The sequence below is a fragment of the Tenrec ecaudatus genome, chromosome 4, assembly GCF_050624435.1.
Source record: "Tenrec ecaudatus isolate mTenEca1 chromosome 4, mTenEca1.hap1, whole genome shotgun sequence".
NCBI classification, from domain to species: Eukaryota; Metazoa; Chordata; class Mammalia; order Afrosoricida; family Tenrecidae; genus Tenrec; species Tenrec ecaudatus.
In genome coordinates, this window is record NC_134533.1 from 185,893,862 (window position 1) to 185,901,286 (window position 7,425).

A 7,425-nucleotide genomic window follows, 5' to 3' on the forward strand; every position below is an offset into this window, starting at 1 on the left:
TGCACAGCAACTTTGTAGATTTCCATGATGCTTTTCTTTAGTTTTTCTCCAGCCTAGAAAAGGAACTTGTGTTATGTGTGGCTAACAGACACAGCCATTAAGAATTAGTTGTGTGTTCAAAAAAAGAAAGGTTAACTAACTTTTATCATTAGAATGAATTTTATAGATTCTTTGGAAGCGTGAGAGGACTGGGGTTTTTGTCTCCAGCTCTGTCTCAAGTCAAAGAAGGAGGAAGGCACAGTTCCTTGATTCTGAACTACATCTTGTTTCTCTTTCGATCTCTCTCCTGTGCAATCCCTTTCCTGAAAGGTGGGGCTGTGCTGTGGTGGCACCACCTATGTGTGCTCCTGGAAACTCGGAGAGTGAGTGTGAGAGAACTGGGGGCAGAAAGGTGTGCGGGAGGGGGTTGTTTCTGGAAAAAACAGGCAATTCATCAAAATGTATGATACCATTAATGTTCTCTCGACACTAAAGAAGACTCTTTTGGAAAGCAGTAACCCTGAGTGCAGACGTCATTGAGAAGCGTCGAGTTCTCCATGTGGAGGAGTTTGTTGTTATGGGGTGCCCTCCAGTTGGCTCCAACTCATAGAGACCCAAAGAACAACCGAACAAGACAGCTCCCTCTCCTGGGCCATCACCCTCCAGTGGTTATGGGTGAGCCCATCATTGCAGCCTCGTGTCAATCCCTCTCACTCTTTGGTTGCTGCCGGTCTGTTTTACCAAGCATGGTGTCCTTCGCTGGGGACTGGTCTCTTCTGACAAGATGTTAAAAGTGAGATGAAGTCTTGCCACCCTGGCCTCTAAGGAATTCTGGCTGTACTTCTTCCAAGACAGATCTGTTTGTCCTCCAGCAGCATCACAGTTCAAATGCATTTATTCTTGTTGGGCCTTCTATATTCAATGTCCAACTTTCACATGCATATAAGGTACGATGGAAATATCATGGCTTGGGTTGGGTATACCTTAGTCTTCAAGGTAACCTCCTTGCTTTTTAACACTTTAAAGAGGCCTTTTGCAGATTTGCTCAATGTAATTTTGTCCTTTGATGCCGTGACTACCGCTTCCATGGTGATTGATTGATTATGGATCCAAGTAAGATGAAATTCTTGACAGTCCTGGTTGTGTCAAACCTTCCAACGTTGACAAGGTACACTTTCCCATTGGTGTTTATTGGTAGGGAGTGTGTGTCTCTCCGCAGAGGGTTCCACTTTACACAGGCTTTGGCTTTTACAATCTTCTATATGACCAAGGCTCAGTACTTTTTGAAGGTGAGTATTTTTAACTGTTAAAATTCTCCACATGATGTCCTGGTGAGGTTTTAATGTTCAAACCCAGTAATCATTGCCCCAGCACACTGCTTGTTAAAGGTCTCTACAAACTATGCCATCATGATTTGCAACCATAGCGGTAGCTGGTGCCCTTAACATGCATGCTGCCGGGAACGGCCCTAAGCATTCAGGTAAAGAAAAGATTTTATAGCTGGGCTCAGGCCCATCTTGAAAAGAGATATTTAAGCCTTCCTTGAGGAGTAAAAGAGGAGAAACTGAGATCAGATCAATTCTAAGGTCCGCTCCACTGTAAGGGTTTTTGAAATTGAGTAGCAAAATGTAGAATATCAAGATGGAAGAATTTGTCCAGGTGAAGGAATATCTAGCAGGCAAATACACGGATCCTGATGAAATGACTTTTTTTTTTTTTTACTATTGTTAGTTGCTTTTGAGTCAGCTATGACTCCTATCAACTCCGTGTACAACGGAACAAAGCCTCTTTGGTCCTGGGACATGCTGACTATGGGTTTTCATTGGTTAAATCTCAGAAGTAGACCTTCAGGCTTCTCTTGCTATTCTGCCTTATTCGGAAAGCTCTGCTGGAGCCTGCTGATCATGATCATAGGTGACCCTAGTGGTATCTGAGGCACAAGTACAAAGCAGCATCCATGCAACATGCAAGCCCCACAGTACTGACCTTTTCCACACCCTTGGCCTCAATTTGTTCTCTTTTACAACCGGTGGTAGCTATATAATTGTCAATTTGAGAGGATTATGAGTGAAGGGCTGGAGTCTAGTCTGTCAAGTGGATCATAGCCAATGAGGCTTCTGTATGGGCACGGCTTTCTCCTGAGAATTCTGGGAAATGCAGTATTTTCCCTCCATGGAGGTAGGAGACTCTGCACACACCCTGGGAGACATAGCAGCTGACAAGACAACATGGATCCACCCTGATGCAGAGACCCCTGCCAGCACTGAGATGTTTCCAATGCCACTGGATCCAAGGACTTTCTACCCACTGGCCTGTGATCTTCTACATTTGGCGTCATTGCATGTGTTTCATGAGTCTGGAGAGGACTTTATAGATTGGTATTAGACATATGGGCTGATATCAGACTTATGGACCTGATCTGGACTGGGATGTTTTCTCAATATTCAATTGCTCTTGTATATAAATCTCTTTCTTATACATGTATGTGTGTCTCTATGAATTTGTTTCTCTAGTCTACCCACACTAACACACAACTTCATCAACTTTTATACTTCTAATTCTATCTCCTATCATGTATCCCTCCTGGCAGCCTATAGGGCAAGGTAGAACTGCCCCTGTGGGTTTCCATGGCTGTAGCTCTTCAAAGGAATCGAAAGCTTCATCTTTCTCCCTTAGTATGGTTGGTGGTTTTGAACTGCTAACCTTGCAGATCATAGTCCAATGCGTAACCACACCACCACCAGGATTCCACATCAAAATTGACCTGATAGCAGTGAGTTTGGGTTTTTGGAGTTTATCATTTATCCCAAGACCTACAGTTTCTACTGCCTTTATGTTCCAAGTGTAACTCGTACTGGCCATGGCAAGAAACTTCTTAGCTCAATGTTTTGCTTCCCTTCCTTTTTGGGGAGGGTTGAGGCGTAGCTTGGAGGGAAAACTATTGATTTGGTCATTGATTCTCAAAATGATAAAAGTGCTTCAGGCCTTCTCTTCTCTCTCACTGTTCAGTTTGTCAAAGGATTCTGCCCTCTGAACCGCGCCCCGCCCCCCACTCCTTTAAACTTCTTAAGGATGAACAGGAGCCATTGTGGATTCAATCCTTGAAATCCCAAACTTTCACAAATATGTTTTTTCTTTGAAGATGAGAAACTTTGAAAAATTATAGCACTCCAGAAGGGCTTAAACAACTCATCTGGTATGTTGAAGCTAATTAGACATACAACATAAACACAGCCATGATAAAAATGTACAGAAGAGGCATTTCGCAAACAATATGACCATAAAATCCTACATCTGATCAGAACATGTTTAAAAAGAAACAAGGCTCTGCCAAGATTATTTTCCAAAGCCCATTATTTATAGTGCAATATCTGCAGAAAGAGCCAAGTCACTGAAGAGCATAAGGTGACAGTGAATGACTCAGGCTAAACACAGAATGATTAGGAGCTCGGGGTTGACGGGGCAGGGGGTATGGAGTGGGAAGCACGAGGCTTTGCTGCTCTTGTCCTTGGCTCCAAGCTTGTGAACTTTTCTCAAAATTTGACTCCTTCTATAAGCATCTCACCTTGAATAGCTCCTGGGTTTGATTTCTGGGCATGTCCTGAGATCTTAATTGATTGTGCCTGTAGGCCTACATTTCAGAGGAGGAAGCAGCAGATTCCACACAAACAAGTAGCAAGGGTTGAACGAATTGGTGATCCTTCCATGTCCACTGGGACACATTGGTTCAAAATATGAAGTTAAAGCAAGGATGGACAATTCATTAATTCTTAATTTATATCTCAAGCAGGGTTTGTAGGCAAGGACAGGCCTAGGGGAGAGAAGAAGATGAACGAGACAAACTAGCCTCTTACAACTTACTGCAAGGAATGTAAGGTATTTATAAAACTAACTAGATTATAGGTCAATAACAAGTGTTAATTTCTAGCAGGAAGGGCTAAAACTCATCCCCATTCTACTTTTTTTTTAACATTAAGATGTAGCAGGAAATGTAATCCCAGGGTAGCAATACTGAGGGGGAAAATTATGTGAGGTGTGAAGGAAGGATAGTAAATAAAAGAGAGTATTTGACTAATATGGCCAGGATTTATGTAACATGATATAGATATATAAATATATTTTAATACAGTATATGTAACTATATTAATAGATAAAAATAATAAATTACATATATTCACGACTCTAGCTAACTGCAGATTGAGTAGGAGCTGAGGAGGGAGGGAAGCTCACACATGTTGGGAAACCTGTGCAGGAAAACAATCACCGAGAGCAATTCTGCAGCTTCTTGTCACTGAAAGCTGCACTGGGCATTACATCCCAATTAAACACATTTTCTTCCTACAATCCAGGTGAGGGTATTGCAGGAAGGATGTCAGTTATAAACAGTGTTTTGGCTGAGCCTTGGTCAATTTGTAGGGCGTTGGCATGTGCATCTAGGACAGGGGGAGGGCGTACCAGATACAGTAATGATCATGCATCAAAACTCTCTGCAAAGACTGGTGCTGCTAATGAAATGGTTGGTGGGTTCCCCTCCTTGGACAAAATCACAATAAAACCGTGCACCCAATAGGCCTATCACATGCCGGTCTGACTTTGCCATAGTCCTTTCATGGACGAAAAGAATTGTTTTGTTTTTGCCTAGTGTCTCTTATATGAATATAGTAAAGTATCAACAAATTTTGAGTAGGGCATCTTTCTGCAGATGCTTAAAGCTAGGTTTTTGAATCCAAAGATTTGATTATGATTATGGTCATTAAGGAGGGTCTAGTGACATTCTCTATAAAAAAAACAACTCAGAAATAAAACCACATAAAATCAATTGGTAGTGGGCAGGGCATGTTGCTAAATGTTCTTTCGATCCCCTGCTTCCTCTACCATTATACATTAAATGTTACTTAATTAATACTGAGTGAAGAGTAAAAGATTGAGAAATCAGTGGCAAAAGATACTTCATTTTTAATTATACTTCTTTCTTATAATCCACACTTTACATTTTGAAATGAATTTACAATCATCCTTAAGTTACTCATCCAATAAATATTTATCAAGTCTATGTGCTAGGGACTGGTAACTCTGGTTCTTTGTTATTTATCATGAAATACAGGCTGGTCTGTTACCTGAAAACAACAACAATACAGAAGGTAAGACACAGCCTGAAGCGTTCAGCTCCAGCTCCGTGGATCAGCACACTTAGATCATCAGATGTCAAGGCCACCATTTAGTCTTCTCTGGAAGCCACCGCACAGCTTCCTGCCAGTCTTTCAGTCTGCGGCCGAGCTGCCTTGCGTTATCTCTTGCCATTTCTTGTCTTCTCTCATCACCTCCACTCTCACCCGTCTCAGTCCTTAGGACAGAGGAGGTTCAATGCAGGGCTCTCCAGGATGCCCCACTCCTAGCTCATCCTTCTGGATGGGAATGAGATCCCTTTATCTCTTTCTCTTTAGAGTGGCGCATTTTAATCCATGCAAGATGGCGAAATTGACCACCCTCATGTTAGTGTTCCAAATGCTTCATTTGTGTAAACCCACTCCCATAAGTGTGCCATGCGCCCTCCTTACAGTATTAGGAAGTTATCTAATATCCCTTGGTGGGCCACCAGCACCTCATGTTTACATAGTCCTACCCACTCATCAGGGCTACTAAGTGCAAGATGAACAGTTCAAGCCCAGCAGCCGCTCCACAGGGAAAGGATGAGGCTTTCTACTCCTGTAAAGATGTATAGCCTCAGATGCCCCAGGAGGCAGTTCCCTACTCTGCCTAAGGCACTTCTTAATCTGTGTGCTCTACTCTAAGGCTCTTCTTTTTACTCATTTTATTGGGGACTCATACAACTCTTTTCACAATCCATACATACATCAATTGCATAAAGTACATTTCCACTTTCTTTACCCTCATCGTTCTCAAAACATTTGCTCTCCGTGTAAGCCCCTGGCATCAGCTCCACATTCCTCCCCCCTCTTTCCTCACTCCCCCCTCTCTCATGAACCCTTCATAATTCATAAATTATTATTTTGTCATATATTATACTGTCTGACATCTCCCTTCACACACTTTTCTGTTGCCTGTCCCGCAGGGAGAAGTCATATGTAGATCCTAATATTCGGTTTCCCCTCTCCATCCCACCCCCCTTCCACCCTCCCGGTATTGCCACTCTCACCACCGGTCCTGAAGGGATCATCTGTCCTGGATTCCCTGTGTTTCCAGTTCCTATCTGTACCAGTGTACATCCTCTGGTTTAACCCAATTTGTAAGGTAGATTTGGGAACATGATAATGGGTGGGGGAGGAAGCATTATAGAACTAGAGGAAAGTTGTATGTTTCATCATTGCTACACTGAACCTTGACTGGCTTGTCCCCTCCCCGTGACCGTTCTGTAAGGGGATGTCCACTTGCCTACAGATGGGTCCCTACTCCACATTCCCTCTCCTTCACAATGATATGATCTTTGCTTTCTATTCTGTCTAAAGCACTTCTTAATCTGTGTGCTCTACTCTGTCTAAGGCACTTTGTCAGGGTTTCTAGGAGTTTCTAGGAAGGGAGACTTGGTCATTTGGTGACTATGAACAAAGAAGCTTGCTAGAAGGGCCCTATTAAGCAATTTCCTGCACTACAGTAAGTAATGAGGCAAGGATGAAATGCTATGACAGACTCCAAAGAGCACATTCATGCACCACCCTGCAATTACTATGGGCTGAGTTCCCTTTTGGGCAGGGTAGTCATCAGGTCAGCACATCCCACTTGAAGTAAGCCAAAAGCAGGAGGACTCAAGGCCCAAGTGAGTCAGAGCCCTTTACTCTGTCTGCCCCAAGGCCACAGGCCACCTCCTCCTTAGCTGACCACTAAGCAAATGATGGCTCTTTGTCCCCACCAAGCAGGCCTAGAGATCTATCAGCACAAATCCATCATTCGGAGTGAAAATAAACTTCAGGGAGTCTCATTCTTATGTAAATTTCCCCCAATGCTGCCCTTTTCTAACTCACTTGAGTTTCTGGAAATAACATTTAATAATAATACTGCAACTCAGCCCAGAAATTGAACTACTCTTTTGAATAAAATCAATGACCTTAAGCCTTTAGTTAATACAAGGTACTTTCTGTGCTGTCCTCCCTAGACACGAAAGACAGACATCTCTCACAGCACACCACACCAAACTGGGCAACAGGAGACACTGACATCAAAGATGCTTGCACTGACTTCCTTCCTTTCCCTCTTCCCTTTCCCTCCCCATCTCTCATCCTCCTGCTCATTCTAGCCTCCCCTCTCAACTGCTACTTACTAACGGCTAGGCCCTCATTGAACTTAGTGTCTAGTGTGACAGAAAGGAGCCAGAAAACCAAAACAAAACCCCACACACATATAAAAAGGTACTCTTTAGAGAGGGATACGGGCTAAAAAGAAAGAAGTCAGGGGAGTGAAACAGAGGAATTGGGACATGGCTCATTTAAA